Here is a 19,183-nt window from a genome sequence, read left to right as displayed (position 1 = left end):
AGCAGTTGCCCATGTTTACAATTAGTTGCCCATGTTTAGAATTAGTCTTCCCTCGATGTCCTTTTGATGATAACAAGCCAACAGCTAAATTCACTGCTTATAAACATGGACGGCTCAGCTGCTCATCTGTTTACCACACAGTGATCAAGCCCTACAGTATGTGGGTGGCCGAGGGTACCCAGAACTGGGACATGGTCCCAGCCCAGGAGGACCTCACAGCCTCTTGGAGGCCACAGTCAGACCACAGTCAGAATACAATGTGCAGGGTACCAAGTAGACAGGCCAAGATGCAGAGAGAAGCCTGGCCCTGGCAGAGAACAAGGAAGGCTTCCTGGAGGAGGGTCTGGCTAGCCTTGACCTGGGAGAAAGGCGACCCACAGAGGGACAGCAGAGGCAAAGGCACCAAGCATAGAGTAGGGGTGTGGAGTGTACACAACCCGCCCGTTTCCAGTTTAGGGGCCAGAACTGTAGCCAGCAACTCAGATGAGAGAATTCAGAAGTGGATGCAGAATTTACAGGGAAGATATCTTTCCCTCATGGCATGCTGCTTTTGACATGTCTATGGACACATGGAAGGACTCATCAGTACATGGAAGGAAGCATGAGAGCTCACTGAGATTGTTCAGGGAGTGGGCCAGCTTCCGATGGTACATGACGCTCCCTCCCCACTGAGCTCATCTGTTTATGGCCACTGGCCACTGTGTTCTCTACCTCCAGCCAACCTGCACGGGTTCTCTGGAGTAGAAATGTCCCCACTGCCCACCTGTATCAGGAGCCTCCCTCCAAGGGGGTCATGCTCATGTGAAGATTCACCTTAATTTACAGAATTCTTTTTTTAAAATTTTTTTTAACATTTATTCATTTTTGAGAGACAGAGAAATAGAGAGTGCAAGTGGGGGATGGGGCAGAGATCGAGGGAGACACAGAACCTGAAGCAGGCTCCAGGCTCTGAGCTGTCAGCACAGAGGCCTGATGCGGGGCTCAAACCCAGGAGCTGTGAGATCATGACCTGAGCTGAAGTCAGATGCTTAACTGACTGAGCCACCCAGGCGCCCCCAGAATTCTTTACAGTATCTCCATATGACTAAACAAGCACATCCAACCAAATGAAATGGTTTACATAAAAGCAACTCCAAGAAGCACAATAAAAGTTTTAAAGCTTATAAGACACTATGACCACTGCTAACAATTTAGCAAATATAGGAGCTCAGAGGACTCTGGGCATTCCCTCTGCTCCAACCACGCTGACTCTCCTTCATCTCTTGGACATTAGTTTTGTTGTTTGTCTGGCTTGGGTCTTGCGCAAGATCTTTCCAACACTGACGCTGGCATATTGTGTCATTCCGGACCAGATGTGAAGGCCACGTCCTCTAAGCAGCATTCTCTGGACACCGAGGTCAAGCAGTGTCCCTGATGATCACATTTTATTTTCTTCAGTGCACTTGCTGATCTCTTAAAGCATTTATTTCTTGGGGTGCTCTTGCTTGTCTCTTTCCAAGCAGCATGGAAGCTCCTGGCACCTGGGGGCTCGAGGGTTTTCTCACTACTACATTTGCAATGTCTATCACTGGCACGTGGAAAGCACTCAAGGAACATTCACTGACCGACTAGCAGGGCCCAGTCGATATTACAGCTGACCCATTCCAGCTTGGATCTACTGGCCAGGCCTTAGTTTCTCCCTCTGAAACAGAATGCCTCAAACAAGATGACTATGTGTGTTTTCCCTTGGTGACAGGCACAACATTCCTGTGCAAATGCCTGCCATTAATGGGACGTGCCTGGTGGCCGGTCAAAGTCACTGGCTACTCCTCAGCACATTCTGATTCCCAACACATGAATCTAAATTCCAGGCCACCAATTTGGATGGCGACTTACATGCTGGGTTAGGGATTTCCAGTTGCAGCTCAAGTTTCAGAAGCTTAAATTGCTTCTGAAATAAGCACTGGAAAATATTTCTACCAGAGGAAATTTTTCAGTGGTCTCTTGTTCCTGCCCTTATCCCTGGCTATGAAGTCTGACTCCAGATCAGATATCAGACATCCACCGAGTAGAGGAAAGGTTTAAACACTGTTAAGATCTTCAGCTCTCTTTTCCTCTCTGCTTGCAAAGATACTGCCCTCAAGCAACTGTAGAACATGAGCTGAAAATCAACAGTTTCAGGCTCTACAGGAAAATGAAATTAAAACAGGGGCGCCTGGGTGGCTCAGTCAGTTGAGTGTCCAACTCTTGATTTCAGCTCAGGTCGTAATCCCAGGGTCATGGGATCAAGTCCTGCATTGGGCTCTGCAATGAGTGTGGAGCCTGCTTAAGATTCTCTCTCTCTCCCTCTGTCCCTCCCCCGCCACTCTCGCTCAAAAAAAAAAAAAAAATCAATGGATTCTCATTTAAGTCAAAGACTGAAGGATTCCTGTTCTCATTGCCTTCCTTTGCTCTTGAATGGGGGTGGCAAATATGTGGCATGCCTATCGCCCCTCCCCAACCCTCTCCACCTTTTTCCATAAACTCTGCCCCGTTTAACTTAGACACAGGTTCAGGATCCTTCTCAACACTCCAGTGAGGCACAACCAATCTATTCACGTTGGCACATGAGATTACACTGATTTAACATCTACTCTAAAACTAATACCAAAGGGTATTAACATATGGACGGATCAGAAAAAAACAGGGGCATCCCCACACTACTAAAACGCAGTACTGTGAGATGAGATTGCTTTACGGGCAGGGGGAGAAAAGATGGAGAGAAGGTGAAAGGACACTCAAATCCATACGGCTTGAGTTTCAAAATGGAAAGAACACATGCTAGTAAGTGAATGCTACAGCGGCTTGTAACATGGGATTTCTTCAGGGAGCTGTGGGGCTTTTTTCCTCCTTAGAGCTGTAGTCTTTAAGAGTATATGAGATGCTTCCTGTTATATAACTATTCCTAATGTTTTTTCTTACTTTATTGGAAACTCTCCAAGTTTGGGGTATTTATTTCAGTATTTATGGTATCAGATTCTTCTAACACATCAGATAGTCCCCGGGATGAAATGTCACTCATACCAAGGAGCAACAAACCCTTTTACCAAATCCTCCAACTGGCATTTCTTAGCCTCATCTCTCAGTCTGTTTTTTTTTTTTTTAATTCTTCTTAATGTTGATTTATTTGGAAGGGGCAGAGAGAGGGAGACACAGAATCAGAAGCAGGCTCCAAGCTCCGAGCTGTCAGCACAGAGCCTGACACTGGGCTCTAACCCACGAATCCCAAGATCATGACCTGAGCTGAAGTCAGATGCTTAACCGACTGAGCCACCCAGGTGCCCCTCTCAGTCTGTTTTATTCCTCCCTCCCTCTCTCCCTTCTTCCTCCTCTCCCTCCTTCTGTCCTTTTGCTACTTCCATGAATGTATATTGAATACCTCCTATATTTCAGAAACTGCCAGGCACCACGGTGACAGAGACGAACACATACTGTCTCTGCCCTCAAAGAGGCTAGGATTCTGCTTGGGCATGTGCTGGGGAGATGTGTCCCTGAGACTCCCCTGCTTCTGTGGACCGGCAGAGCTGGACTAAAGAGGACATATCTGTTGGGCTGCCTGGGGCTTGGCCAGCATCCTCTGAAAACAGCAGGGCTCCCATCAGATGGAATGACATACAATTTCTTTTTCTGCACTCCATTGAGAACAGAGGTAAATAACAAATGCAGCTGGCAGTGGCGATTTACTTAGAAAAATGACAACTTTATGGACAAGTTCTGAAGTCTAAATGGACGACACTTAGACCTAGAATGCATGCAATTAATGTTGGTTTAACTAAGCTAGGAGGAGTAAGGTAATTGAGGGCAAGGTCTTATTCAGCTGGATAGAGCCTGGTACAGTGAGGTCTATCAAGGAACTAGAGGTGGCAATGGGGAAAGTGCCAGGTGACACCAAAAGCAGGGACGAAAAGCAGTAAAGTTGAAGAGACAGAAGCTGGAGGGCACCTCTGCAGTCTCGGGTGGCTTAGGACTGCAGAATGAACCTTGATGGCCCCAAAAAGGCAGATAAGAGGCAGATAAGATAAAAGACAGATAGCTCTATGGGTGCTATAAAAACACTTAAAGGACAGCTCCCAACTATGCAGAAACTCATGCAGCCAGAACAGATTATAGCCTGAAGGGGCATCAGAATCAAGAATTCACTCCAGCTCCCTTTCTCTGAGGATTTTGGCACTGAGTTTCCACTGCATTTGTGAAGTGACACATGATAGTGCACGAGACACAGCAGCATTCGATAAATGCATAAAGGATGGATATATAATATGGTGGAGCCATCCACCCACCACATGGATAAAATATTTAAGGGTTATGTATTATGCACCAGGCACTATTGGGCGCTGGGGATTCCGTGATGAGCAAGCACAGCATCTGCCTTCAAACTCCTGAGTGTAATGGAGGAACCAGGTATGTACATCAGCCACGAGACGAGCACTCTCAAGGATGCCATAAGGCCCTTTGGAAGGGCATTACACAAAGCTGGCAGGTCCCTGGGAAGTGACTTCTAGACCAACGCCTACAGGCTTGCAAGGCTGAGAGGTCGAGTGGGAGGAAAAGCATGAGCCAAGGAACCGGGGGACAGAGTGAACATGGCCCACCGCCACCCCAAGACTGAACACAGACCAGGGAACACAGGGGCAGGGAGGGTGGGATAGATGCTGAAAGATGATTCTGCAGAAACAAGTGAGGCCAGGCCTGCTTAGAGGGTCTGTTAAGCCACATTAAGGAGTTGGGAGAGAGACAGAGCGCAAGCAGAGGAGGGGCAGAGGGAGAGAGAGAATTCCAAGCAGGCTCCATGCTCAGGGCAGAGCCCGACTTGGGCCTCAATCCCACCACTGGGAGATCACCACCTGAGCCAATATCAACAGTCAGTTGCTTAACTGACTGAGCCAACCAGGTGCCCCTGGACTGCACCTTGAGGGCAAGGAGTAGCTAGGGATGAGCTAGGGCAGTGGTGTTGTAGAGGGCCCAAGACACTTGAGATGCCCAATAAAGGTATAAAAATGGCTCTGGTGTGAATGACTTGGGGTCGGGTCAGGTCAGGGTGGGGGACAAGAGTGGAGGCAGTGAGACCTGAGCTCTGCACCCGGCATACCAGCCCAAATTGTCTCTGGGACAGGGAGCCAGACAAGTGAAGGAGGGGTTTCCGCTTGCATCTTCAGCATCTGAATCTCCGTGACAGCAGAAAGGACACTGCAGGCAGCCTTCCAGCAGGGGACAGGGGTCCCAAGAGCAGAATTGGGAGAGGAGGTGGAATCGCAGCCAGTGGCCACAGGTAATGACAACTCACTATCCACATGTCCCCCCACAGGACATGGGAGCCACTTAGGAACAGAAACTATGTCAACCCAGTTGTCTGAATGCTTCTCCTTTTTCTTTGAAGGAAGGCTCCACACTAACTTCCCCTGAACAAAGTAAGGGAGAGCTCTCTCTTGGTCATCAAATTTTAGAAAGGCCATGGATGTTAGATGCAGACTTGTTTTCCCTGATGCTTTATTTTCTTCCACCATTAGCTCAGGGCTGGGCAAACACAGCAGACATCCGCCTCTGGATATTAGTGAGAACAGGCCGCAGGGAGAAGGCAGGCTCTCAGGGAAGGCACTGCTTTTCTCAGATATGTCCTCTTCAGCATCTCCTCCCGTCGCCGCCAAGCACCTGCTCGCCATCTCATCCTTCCTTTCCAAAGCCAGGCGCTGAACTAGAACATCAGCACCAGATCAATCTATGTGGTATTTAGCTTGGGTAGCTGTTCTTGGCAGGTCTGAAAAAAGTGGTCTGCCAAACGGTGGGCAGGAAACTTCTCTGATGACAGTCTCATGGTTTCTGTGCTATTTAGGTTTTCAACTGCTTGCATCAATTACAGTAATTTCTATTTCTTACAAATTTCTTAGAATATTGACCAAACCATTCAGATTTTCAGATTTTGAGCACAGAATGGTACTACCCATCACTCTTAACTTAAAAACAACCTCTGCTTCTGTGCTTATGTCCTCTTCCTGGTTCTTTAATGCATGTAAATATTTTTTCTCATTTAAAAAATTAGATTTATGAGAAATCAGTCTACTTTGTTGGTCTTCTGGAAAAAATACCTCCAGGATTCATCAATCCTACCTTTTTTTTTTCCTAATTAAGTAGGTCAACATTTACCTTCATTAATTCCTTTCTCCAAATGTCTACTGTTTTCTTTTGTTTCTCTATTTACCTTCTTGAGTGGGGTATTCATACTTATATTTCTTATATAAAAGCCATGAATTTTTCTCTATGTAAATATTCGTCTTTGTTTCAAATTTCATTATGTACCTTCCTTGTTACCTTCCACCAAATCTACAGTTGCAGTTTGGGTCTCTTATTGGAGCCCACGGTTCTTTGGATTGTATTTTTCTATCTCTAAGTAATTGGGATTCAAATTTTATCATTTTGTATTTTCTATAATTCTACTGCACTGAAGTTAAAGGAAGCACCCTGTACATTTTCTGCTTTTTAAAATCTCTTGATAATTTTTGCAGGGTCTATTTTATGATCCTTTTCTACTTCCTAGGTTTGAGTAGTTCTAGAACTTTTTTTTTTTTTTTTTTTTTTTGGATCTCCCAGTGTGTACCTTTAAGTTTTCATATTAGTGTGGGGGATTAGGGAAGGGCTCTGCAGTCAGTCTCCCTGGTGTACAAGCTTAAGGAACTTTAAGAATAGTAAGTGGGAGGCAGGGAAGGGACCTGGCATCCACCCCTGTGACCTTGACCAGAGATGACACAGGGGAAGTATTTAGCACACTGCTTAGCTCAGGGTAAACTACCATCAGTGGTGGATATTGGTACTAATATTGTTCAGAGCCTTTCTTTAGCTATTAATACTCCTCTAAAGATCAGAATAAAGAAAGAAACAGCTTTTTTGTGCTACCAACCCATTTCCAGACAAGCGCAACAAACCTTTATCTCCTGCTCTCCTTTTTTTTTTTTTTTTTTTTTTTTTAATTTTTTTTTTTCAACGTTTTTTTTTTTTATTTATTTTTGGGACAGAGAGAGACAGAGCATGAACGGGGGAGGGGCAGAGAGAGAGGGAGACACAGAATCGGAAACAGGCTCCAGGCTCCGAGCCATCGGCCCAGAGCCTGACGCGGGGCTCGAACTCACGGACCGCGAGATCGTGACCTGGCTGAAGTCGGACGCTTAACCGACTGCGCCACCCAGGCGCCCCTCTCCTGCTCTCCTTTTGATGTCATTTAACAATAGGCGACAGTTTACTTCTCAGACAAGGTCACTTTGTCATTGTTCCATTCTATAGCTCTTCTTAAGGACAATTTCTGACACTCATATTTGCTTGATAACCAGACTTAAAATAATAATTTAAATTGCTCTCTACGTCTACTGATTCCTGGGCTTGTGCTACCTTTTCCTGAGCAATATTTTATCTCCCGAACTTCTACAACATATCTTTAAAGTAAATTTTAAAGTAGGAGCCCCTGGGTGGCTCAGTCAATTGAGCGTTTGGCTCTTGATTTAGGCTCAGGTCATGATCCCAGGGTTGTGGGATCAAGCCCACATTGGGCTCTGCACTGAGCATGCAGCCTGCTTTGGACGCGCGCGCTCTCTCTCTCTCCTTCTCTCTCTCTCTCTCCCTCTGCCCCTCTCCCACTCATGCTCTTCTCTTTCTAAAATAAAAAATAAATTTAAAAAAATAATAAAGGAACATGTTTATATGTTTTCCAAGCCCCTGCATGTCCGAGAATGTCTTTCTGATCAGCTTCATACACAAAAGACAACTCAGCTGAGTGTGAAATTGTTGGGTTACAACATAACTACCCAAACTGCATAGATGGTTTGCAAACTTACTTGATAATCAGAAGAACTTTTAATGTGTCCTATTTACAGAACCCACCTGGGGAGGAGTGATAGAGGGGCTGGGAAAATACCTGAATTCAAAACAAGACAAAACAAAACTCTCAGCATTCTAATCTTCCAACAGCTTCCATAGACATAGATTCTCTATTACAAAGAACAAGCCTAAAGTCAACCTGATTTTTGTTACCCTTTTCCCTGTCTGGATTCTTGTTAACTTCCCCATCCCCCTTCATCCTTGTTATTCCCTGTGTTTCCCAGGCTATGCCCAGATGGGGGCCTCTTTTCCATGACAATGTTCAGAATGTGGTGAGCCAGCACCTAATTCTCACACCCAGTCTCTCCATAGCTCTTGGAGGTAGCTGATGCCAGATCACTGATCTCTGTAATCACCAACACCAACAATCTGAATATGGGCTATCGGTTTGGTTTTCCACATCTATAACCTTGTCTCTTCTTTTTCTTTTTCTTTCTTGTATTTTCCAGAATGATTTCTCAAAGTTCCCCCCCCCCCCCCATAACTCACATCACTGATTTGAATTCCCATAGCACTTGCATTAGTTTTCTGGGGCTGCTCTAACAAATTGTCACAAAGCTAGTGACTTAACACCACACACATTTCTTCTCTCACCGTTCTGGAGGCCAGAAATCTCAAATCAGTATTACTAAACAGAAATCAAGGGGTCAGAGCAGCCCCAATCCCTCTGGAGGCTCTAGAGGGGGATGTATTCTTTGCCTCTTGCAGCTTCCGATGGTCGCCAGCATCCGTGATGTGTCTCCATCTCCATGACCACAATGCCTTCTCTTCTATCAAATGTCCCCCTGCTTGTCTCTTAAGGACATTTGTGACTGCACTTAGGACAATTCAGTGTAATCTCCCCATCTTTCAAGATCCTTAACTTAATCACATCTGGAAAGTCTTTTTTTGCCCCATAAGGTAATAACATTTACAGGTTCCAGGAATTAGGATATGGATATCTTTTGGGGGTCATTATGCAGCCTACCACACATTAATACTCTTTATACTCCTGTTGTTGGATTTTGTTTCCTCAAAACCCTTTCCTTATTTACTCCATCACTTTTTAAAACTTTATTTCTGTTGCCCTTTCCCATCAACACATACTTTCCTTATGTTTTTCTGCCCCTGTTCGAGAGAGGCCATGTCTTTTTGGAGTATGCTAAGGATGCCACACATTTCCCCAAAACTGTATTTTGTGGCCTGCTATAGATGATTTTCCGGGTCTTCCGAAGCTGCTGTCTTTATTCTGTTCTGCCGGACTTCTCCACAAAGTCCTTTTTTGTCTTATTCATCCATAAATAAGGAGAAGTTTGTCCTGATCGGTGAGTGATTTTCAACAGACATTATGAGCAGACTGACAATGGTTCTGTTTTCTGCCCCTCTGTGTAAAGGATGAATCTCCTCCTCAGACCTGCTATGGAAGGGGACTGGCTGAGGGCATAGCTCCCAGCCAGCTCAGAACCTTCACTCTAGTGAGGTTCACCTCCTCCTCTGAGACTCTCAATCAATCCAAGATCGGAAGCATCCTGTCTGCCAGCACGTGCAGCTGTCAGGGCACCTTGCCTGTAGCACTTTGCTTTTGGGGAGTAGATTTACTAGAATGCACTGAATTCATGCCAGTTTCCCCTATTTCCCATCTGGTCATAGTCTGATGTTTTCTTTCTCTACTTGGCAATGGGGGAAAAAAAACCCAAAGAGATGGCTCTACAAGGGCCCACATACAAGGCCAGTAACTGAGGATGGCAAAGAAAGGCTAACCAGTTGGAATTTGCTTTGAGTGCATGAGTCAGGAACTAACGATGAAAGAGGTATAAATTACTTTCTCGCTTTTTTTCAGGCAGGGGTGGGGGGGTTGTGAGGAGGGATCTCCTCTTGGTGACCCTTTGTGTCATAAGCAACATCCCAGAAAGGCTCCCTGAGACCAGCACTGTCTGCCTCATCACTGTCATTGGTTGAGGCCTCCGAGATTCTGCCATTTGTCAGTCCTTCTCAGTTTTTGCTGGCCTGCGAGTTTTTGTTATTTTTCTGTGTCATAATGGCTATCTCAGCCAAACCTTCCAGAGATGGGTCTCTGAAGGGCAGGATAATGTCTAGTCTCTTGTTTTTAGCAATTGGCTTGCTCTTGCTCAGTAAATGGAAAGACTGGCTCTTCCTCAAACTGCAGGGTTTTTCATGCCCCACGTGGGGAAAAATATTCAAAAGACACCCATCTCCCTCAGTCAGATCTGGCTCTTCAGGGCTCCCAGGGCTTCAGGCTTCAGGGCTCCTGAGCACCTGGCAGGGTGCCCACAGGGTAGAATCAGGATAGTACCTTCCAGAAATCTTTTCAAGCACAAACCAGTGGGATGGCCAGAAGTGAGGAAGCCTGATTTTAACTGAAAACAGCTGAAGATGATCAGACCCAAGACTGGACAAGCTAACAGTGGAAGTGAGGTTGGCTCCCAACTGGAGACTGGGAATCACTTTTCCACACCTGCGCTTTTTTCTCAGCAGCAAACTGCCTACTTAATGCCACTTTTTAAAAGGTTGAAACAGGGGCGCCTGGGTGGCGCAGTCGGTTAAGCGTCCGACTTCAGCCAGGTCACGATCTCGCGGTCCGTGAGTTCGAGCCCCGCGTCAGGCTCTGGGCTGATGGCTCGGAGCCTGGAGCCTGTTTCCGATTCTGTGTCTCCCTCTCTCTCTGCCCCTCCCCCGTTCATGCTCTGTCTCTCTCTGTCCCAAAAATAAATAAAAAACGTTGAAAAAAAAATAAATAAATAAAAGGTTGAAACATTTAACCTCATCTAAGGTCTGAAGCCCCACAGGAGAGCACATTAGAAAGTTAATAGCATGGTTTCACGGCACAAGAAAAAGCTACAGTAGACTGGGCAATTTAATTCATGGGGAATTTGGAAGAAAAGACACAGGAACAGACTGAAATGTTGACAGAATCAATGAACAGGAGAAAGGGATGTCGTTAATGGAATGTCTTCCAGACATCAGGTATGGCACTAAGCCTTTACCACGTTATTTTCCTTAGACCTCAAAGTTTCCTTAGACCTCAAAGCTATGGTAGCCATAGCTGTGACAAACTGCAGATTCCAAAGCTAAAGAGTATTCAGGGATTGACTTGGCTTGTAATGCTACAATATTATTTTTTTTACTCCTGGCTTTGGGATGTTTTACCCTCAACTGAAGACTCAGGGATTTCAACTCTTATTTTATAGCTTCAGAGAGATTCGGTGTCTTGTGAAAAATCCACACGAGGGCAGGGAATTGCACCCAGGTCTGTATGATTTAAAAGTGCTCTCCACTTTTTATTCATGCGACAAATGTTTACTGAGCACCTACTGTGTGCCAGGCACGTTTCTGGGCAGCAGAGATAGAGCAATGAACAAAACAAAATCTTTACTCTCATGATGCTTCCATCTATTGAGGGGTAAGGAGTGGTGGTCTGCTGGCATATGTTTAGCCCCCGGCCCTAGGGGAGTGGGGCCTGGGGAGCCATAGCATTTGCCAATTTCCATGGTGTAAATACTACCATCAGAGCCCATTTCAGGCCACCAACTTGACATGACTAAACACAGAGACGGGAAGGGCACACCATCTCACACCAGCTCCGGCACATCATTGGTGAGGAGGGATCTGCAACAAACCAGTATTTCTATTATATTTATGATAGATTGAATATGTAATAAATTACGTAATTATGTAATGTGCCTAGTGGTGATGAGTTTATAAAAATTAAAGGGGGGTAAAGGAGTAGCAAGTGGCCAATGTGCTGTGAGGAAATCAGGAACACTTATCCCATGAGATGACCTGGATCAGACACTGGATTTTTTTCTCATTTGTAAAATCGGGATAATGATTCGAACTAGTTAATGGGGTCATCACAAGGATTCAATGAAATGGCAGCGATTGTAAAATGTTGCCTTCTAGTATATAATAGGTACTCGATAAATGAAAGCTATTAATATTGATCTGAACTGAGATGGAGATGACCTAGTACACAATTCTCATCTTCCTTAGAACTAATACGAATCTAAAGCTTTCATTTCATTCCTAAAAACCAAACTGGTATTTTAGCCACTTAAACAAGTTCTAAATGATTGAGCAACAACCTGGAAATGTTCCCATAAAGACGGAGTTGCTAAATTCGGATTTAATAATGCGAGGCCCTTTAACACTGCCATTGCAGTTTCCCTATTGTTATTATTGAACAATTTGATTAAATTCTTTAATAGCACTATAATTCCAGATCAATCCAGGCCACTCTCCCTCAAAGAAGTACAAAGGACGCCATAACTCTTCTTGAGCTGAGTGGACCACATAGTTTTGTTCTCCTTCATCCTCTAAACCGAAAACAAAAAGATACACAGATAATAAGTAAAACATATACTATAGAATTGGCTCTTAAACTTGCTCAAAGCCCTAACAGTCACACAGGATGCAAGTCTCTTGACAAAAGGGTAAAGACTAGAACGCCCCCCCCCCCGCAAAGATAAAATTGTATAAAAATGTTGAAAAGAAATTAAATGTTAAGTTATTTTAAATTGAAGAGTGAAACTTTTCCCTCAAACTGAGAAAAATTATCAACTACTTTTATTATTTCTTTAAGAACTGAGGTACAGTAATAGGTTCATTATCAGGACAGAGGATTCAAGGAGAAAGGAAAAAACTTTCTTCCTAGCCTGCCATCTGTCGTGCACAGAGCCAGGTGCCCCACAAACACCCCCAGTTTGTCTGCCCATCGCAAAGACCTGGCGTCATAAGCTCTGCTTTAGAGCTCTGCTGGAGCGAAGCCATCATTCAAACCCAGGGCTCGGGGCCCTGACTGGTACCTCTTGATTTCATTCCAAATTCCCACACTGGTGTCACATCCAACTGGTTAATGATGGAGACTTAGAACTTGGATGAGGTTCTTGTTGGGTCATTCTTACCCCACGTGGTTACGATAATGCAGGCCCAGATGTCCCTAAACCAAGGGAGCTCTCAAATTGGTACTGTTCCTTCTCTAATCCAAATGACCTGGGGATTTCTTGGAACTCATACCTTCCTCCTTAATTTATTTCAATACACTTCTGCCCAAGAAGGAGCCATCTGACGAAGACCATTCAGAAAATGCTGCAGATATCATTTGAAGAGGTTTTCCTTCAGAAAGAAGTACTTTTCACCACACTCCTCTCCAGTTGCTTTTCCTAAATCCTCTTTGGTTGCTCCTTGGCTTTCATTGGGGGAAGGTAAAAGCAGGAATCAGATCAAATGAGTTTCCTGCAGTCTTCCCCTAGCAGCTCCTTCAGAAGCATGTGGAATATACTTTGAAGGGTGATCTTGTCTTCCCTTTCCATTCACAAAGCTTCCTTCCAACATTTAAATTTTTTTTAATGTTTTATTTTTGAGAGACAGACAGACAGACAGAGTGGGAGTGGAGGAGGAACAGAGAGAGAGGGAGACACAGAATCTGAACAATGCAGGCTCCAGTCTCTGAGCTGACAGCAGAGTCTGACACAGGGCTCAAACCCACAAACTGCAAGATCATGACCTAAGCCAAAGTCAGATGCTTAACCAACTGAGCCACCCAGGGGCCCCATAATCTTTTTTGCATTATATGTATTTCCTTATATATATCAAATCCTGTGAGGATGGAAGTAAGCAACACACACACATACACACACACACTTTTTCTTTTCTTTTCTTTTCTTTTCTTTTTTTTTTTAATGAGTACTGGCCAGCTATCATGTCAATAATTATAGGTTTGGGGATTTTTTTGGTCCCCACCCTTCTTGTATTTTGGGATTCACGGGGGATTCCTTGTTACCTAGTTTTTTTCTGTAAATGCCCACAAGTTTAGGTTTTGCCAACTAGTTGCTCTTTTTGCTCCTATATTTTCATTATGAAAATTTTCAAACCTTCAGGAATATTCAGAGAACTCTACAGCAAACATCTACCACCCACCTTTTATAATTGTTAGCATTTTCACTCTATTCGCTTTATCACACATCTGTTCTTCCAACCATTCACCCACCCACCTTTTATTATTATTTTTTAACACGTTTCAAAGTAAGCTACCACCCTGTGATTTGTCTGGTATTTCACACAAAGGCTGGCTTCAAAGTAATTCCTCTCATTTTCAACTGAACCACTCGCTGCGGACTCCTAGAGCCCAGTGTGAAAGCCCACCCTTTGACTCTACTGAAGATCCCTTGGTATGAAGGCCTGCTCTCCAGGCCTTTCTCAAGGCTCCCTGGGAAGCTTTCATTAACCAAAGGCCCTCTCACCCTGGACTAAATCACCACTCTCCCCGCCCACCCCAGCTTCAACTCCTCCACCTTTTAATGTTTCCATCAAGCCACCATGAAATGAATATTTCTAAAGCTCAACTTCACATTTGATCACATATTTTCAGCCAGGAAAAGAGTGCTATCTTCACACAGTACTCAGTATAAATGATTCCTCTTGGTGCACTTCAAAACCAAAGGACACAGGCTTTTCTCATGGCCGTGTCAGCCCACTGACAATGTCTTAGAAACCACCAGAGTGGTATGCCCAAGGAGGCTTATTTGCTGCTGTTTTCAACTATGCACTGGCATCGTCATAAGAACTTAGTTACTGGGAAAAAGAAAGAGTGCTCAACTGAATGTTCAAGAGAAAAAAAATTCCCCTTTCAAGAACATACTAGAAATTAGAAAATGATATAACACAATGCAGGGTCTGTGATTCCAACTTAAGGCTCCAGCCAAAATTTTTCATCTGGCTTCAGTGTTAACCTTTCACCTCTTAGCAAGGCTCCTCTTCCTTTTAGGCCAGACAAAATTCATCCCTGGGTTTTGTCAGAAGCAATGGCCTCATTAATCAGCTTAAAAAGCAAACAGTCATCCCTCCTTGTAATGCAAACCAGCCAGTAAGATTCTTTGAGCAGGGAGTTGTTTAAAGCAGCAATTATGAGGGCATAATTCACAGGAATCTTTTATTTTATGTTTTTAAAGAAGTCATTTACAAAGCACATATTTATTGAAAAAATTTAGAAAAATACAAAAAGAGAGAGAGAAAAGAAACAATAACCATAATCCTGCTACCTAGGAATTACCATTAATTTCTTCATGTATATCCATTTAGACTTGAACAAAATGAATATATACATTTTGTGAAATTGGGACTATACTGTCCATGCTGTTTCTATTATTTTTTTTTTAATTTTTTTTTCAACGTTTTTTATTTATTTTGGGGACAGAGAGAGACAGAGCATGAACGGGGGAGGGGCAGAGAGAGAGGGAGACACAGAATGCGAAACAGGCTCCAGGCTCTGAGCCATCAGCCCAGAGCCCGACGCGGGGCTCGAACTCACGGACCGCGAGATCGTGACCTGGCTGAAGTCGGACGCTTAACCGACTGCGCCACCCAGGCGCCCCATCTATTATTTTTAAATTACCATTACATTATAAATTATTGTCATTATTATGAATTGCCATTTCATGTCATTAAGTATTATTTGATGTAATTTTAATGGAGACATATAAAGAGATATAAATATATATATATATGCTATACTTAATAATTTTTGTTGGACATAAAAGCTGTCACAGTGAGAATTGCTTGGCCTACAGTGTGCCACTTTGGCATGTGGATTGTTTTGAGCTAAAGGCTATCAAGAGTCAGCAGATTCAAGAAAAACTTTTACCTTTCCCTTAACTACCAAAAAGAATTTAGATATGGAGCCTGGTCCAGAAAGAGAGTTATTACCGCAGATAACTTTTCATGTGAATGACCCATCTGTAGGGCAGAGCAAACAGCTAATTATCAAACACCTGTTTTTGTCCTGCATCCTTGGGTCTGTGAATCACCTTCCTCCCCTTTGAAGCCCCAGGTCCCTAGCCCATTCCTTAGCTCAGGATGGCATATAAGCCTCAATTGCCAGACTTGCCCTTGGGTCTCATATTTTTATGGGGCTCTCATTGGTGTGAAATTAAAATGTTGTTTTTCTCCTATTAATCTATTTTATGTCAACTTAATTATTAGATCAGCTGAAGAACCTAGAAGGGTAGAATAAAATTTTTTCCACCCCAGCAGCTGTTTCAATTTTTTTCACTATTCTAATTATCACTTGGTGAACAATTCTGAACATACTACTTTCTGCATAACTTTAGCTGTTTCAAACAATAAATTTCCAGGAGGTCAAGGGCTATGTGTATTTTTAAGATTTTAAATAACTTTTGCAAAATTGCTTGGCAGATTTAGACTTCTACTAGCAGTTTTATGACCCACTCCCTTACCCTGTAGAATTTATGTAAAAACTCCCTAATCCAATAGATGGAAAAGCTGTTATTAAGCTGTTTAAATTTACATTTATTTGACTATCAGAGAAACTGAACATTTTAATTTTCTTTCATCAGAGCCAGTGAGTGATGGCGAGGGAGGGGGGCAGTCCCAAGGAAATATCTTCCAGCACCTGTGAGTCACATTGGAAGGCCTGGTATAGGGATGGGGGGTGGGGCTCAGCAGCCCTGTGCAGGGTAATCAAGGAACAACCAAACCTCTAGACCCTAGTGGAAGTTCTGAAACCATTTCTCTCCTTCCTCTCCTTTGTTAATTGGATCTATTTCTCTGGAGACACTAGGACAGGAATATACAGGGATTTTAAATTCCCAAAAATTCTTGGTAAATAACTACTATCAATATTTTGCCCAAAAAAAGTTTTGCATAGGGGCATAACAGCTGGAAGAAGTATGATGAAAGCCTACTTACTGGAGAAAGAGTATAAAAAGTGTATTTGGAAACATTTACTTGTTGGCTCAAAATCATATGGGTAAACCAGAACCAGAACTGAGGGCTCCCATCTTCCCCATGGTTTTGGAAGCAGCAGAAGAGGTAGCTATTCAAGTGTGCGAAATGCAAAAAATTTAGTTAGATTGGACATAGGTCTGCAGTCTGCGGGGAAGCCACCGGTTTTCCAGAAGGGGAGAGGGTGCTCCTGAGGGGCATCACACGTACTTGCCTGCTCTGGCCTCCCACCCAGGAATAACCCCAACATCAAGGAATGGAGCCAGTCATGGCTCCCCAGGATCTAACCACAACACTGCACTCAACAGGGCAGAACAAACTGGAACACAAATCCCAGGCTTCCAAAATGTCACATCTACAAGCCTTCAAAAGTTGAGTATCGCAATGCAGGGACAAATGGCACTTACTCTTTGCTGAGAGTCTTGGTTCCCTGTAAAACTTCAATCTCTGGTTTCTAGAGTCAGCTTCAGATGTGCGGGGATCTGGCTGGTCTCTGGATATCTGTCCCTCTGAATTATGAAGGGGAGAAAACCCCCTCTATCTAACAATTAATGTTTGCTGCTGGGTGTCCGTTCTACGAACTGCAGCTAAAAAGTTAAGCCCCTTAAAAGTAACAGCAGCAGCCACCACTGCTGAACTTTTATCTCCCAGGAATCCCAAGATGCACTAGGAGCTTGGTGTCCCAGCAGGGTGCCGAGTCACAGTGAGGACAGCGGCTGGTGGGCTGCGACTGGTTTTTGTTAAACAACAGCATCTCACCCGGTATCTTCAAAGCAATAGGTCCCAGACACCACCACTATGAATTCCAGCTGCTGAGTGTGAAACCTTATCCTCCAGCCTGCAATTCAGGCCCCTCCAGTTCTTAACTGTCTTTAATTTAAAATGCTGAATTCAGGGAGACCGAGAGGTCCCCTCCCCTGCCCTCTCTCTTCCCCTCCTCACCCCTTACTAGCTGGCTCAGAGCCTCCTGTGTGGTGGAGTCAGGCCCAGAAAGCTGCCTGGGATCCCTGCAGAAACTGCTGGATAACTCAGACTTTATCAGCCCAGTTCTCAGGGAATTCCAAAGTAGGTTTTAAGTTGACAACTTCAAAATCTCTTCCAGGGAGCAGGCAGGAAGAAAACAGACATCCCTGCTCTTGGAGGCTCCTGCATAAATGTCAGTGGAGTGAGTTAATTTCCAAGAAGCGCTGGCTTGTGTTTTTCAGTTAGGACAGTAGTTCTTGAGCTGTTGTGTTAAAACAGACTGGGACCCCAGCCTGGAGTTTTCTATTTAAGTAGGTCTGAGAGGGAGCCTGAGAATTTGCATTTCCAACAAGTTCCCAGGAGAGGCAGGTGCTGCCAGACTGGGAACCTTACTTTAAGAACCACTGAATCAGAACATGATATCTGAGGAGGAATGCCACTTAGGTGAAGACTTCAACTTTACATGGCAGACATCTGAGGTTTCCTTAACTGGACTCGGCAAGGAGGGCTCTCTGGGGAGACTCTTGGTGGCTTGGTGGGGATGCAAAATAGGACTATCACTTTGTTTCTCAAGTCGGATATCTGTTTTCTGTGGACACTCAGTTTGAAAGACCAAAGCCCAGCTGACCTTGAGCCATGATGCCCATTTACTGCATGGCCTCCTCTTTCTTATGGTTCATTCCATCTTCTTTCCTATTCTTGCCAGTCAGAAGAGCTCCTAGACCACTTTTCCAAAACCAGTTCACTCACCTGTGCTCTTAAAAGACCAATCACATTCTCTTTCCCCGGATCTGCTTCCACTCTTTCTGAAACCCATCTTTCTCCACCTCTAGCCACTGCATGGTACTGGTGCCTGCTCCCTCCTTGAAACCCTTCTCCAGAAATGCTGCTGGACCCACAACACCTTCTCTGAATCCTTCTTACACATTTATTCTCTGGCTTGCTTGCTGCGTATGCTTTCACTCACTCATCCTCCCAGAAAACCCGGGGCCAGACCACAGTGATTAACAGCAGTGGGCAAGATGGGGCTTTGCCCTGCTGTCATGCAGTTGACAATCCAGTGGGGCCACTCCCACGGACGAACTGACTATACCAGTGGTCATTTCACTACAAACATGCCAAGTGCTCCAAAAGAAAAGCAGAGTGCTGAAAGTACTTACAAGGGGGTGCAGGGGGGTGGCTAACCTAGTCTGGGGCTGGGGCAGGGAAGGCCTTCTGAGTGAAGCCACACTGAACAGTGTCTGGAATTGGAACCGGCCTGGCACTTGTCTTCCAGGGCCTTAAATGTTGGGTCTAAACATATTTTCAAGGATCCTAATCATATTTTCTCTCTCACAGTGACTAGCAGTGATTTAAAAAAAATATTTCTCTCTCCAGTACCTACTTCCCCTCTTCATTCCACTTCTGTATTTCCAATATCTGCTGGACTCTCACTACAATGTCCCAGAGGGACCTCAGACTCAACACGTTAAATGAGATGTCCGCCAGCCAAGCCACTCTACATCCCCTTCCCCCATCTTAGACATATCCAATCAAGGCCTGCGCATCATTATTCTTGAACCCACCTACTCCCTGCCACGTCCACCACCTAAAAAGCCCA

General features: G+C 44.4%; 1 protein-coding gene across 7 annotated transcripts in view; it reads right to left on the bottom strand.

Annotated features, from left to right (window-relative positions):
- The window catches only part of EEPD1 (endonuclease/exonuclease/phosphatase family domain containing 1), a 147,184-nt gene that overhangs the window by 78,026 nt on the left and 49,975 nt on the right, over window positions 1–19,183 (bottom strand). The gene's annotated exons all lie outside the window — the stretch shown is intronic.

Source organism: Panthera leo, chromosome A2 (assembly GCF_018350215.1).
Source record: "Panthera leo isolate Ple1 chromosome A2, P.leo_Ple1_pat1.1, whole genome shotgun sequence".
Classification (NCBI taxonomy): domain Eukaryota; kingdom Metazoa; phylum Chordata; class Mammalia; order Carnivora; family Felidae; genus Panthera; species Panthera leo.
This window is presented reverse-complemented; position numbering and strand designations above follow the sequence as displayed.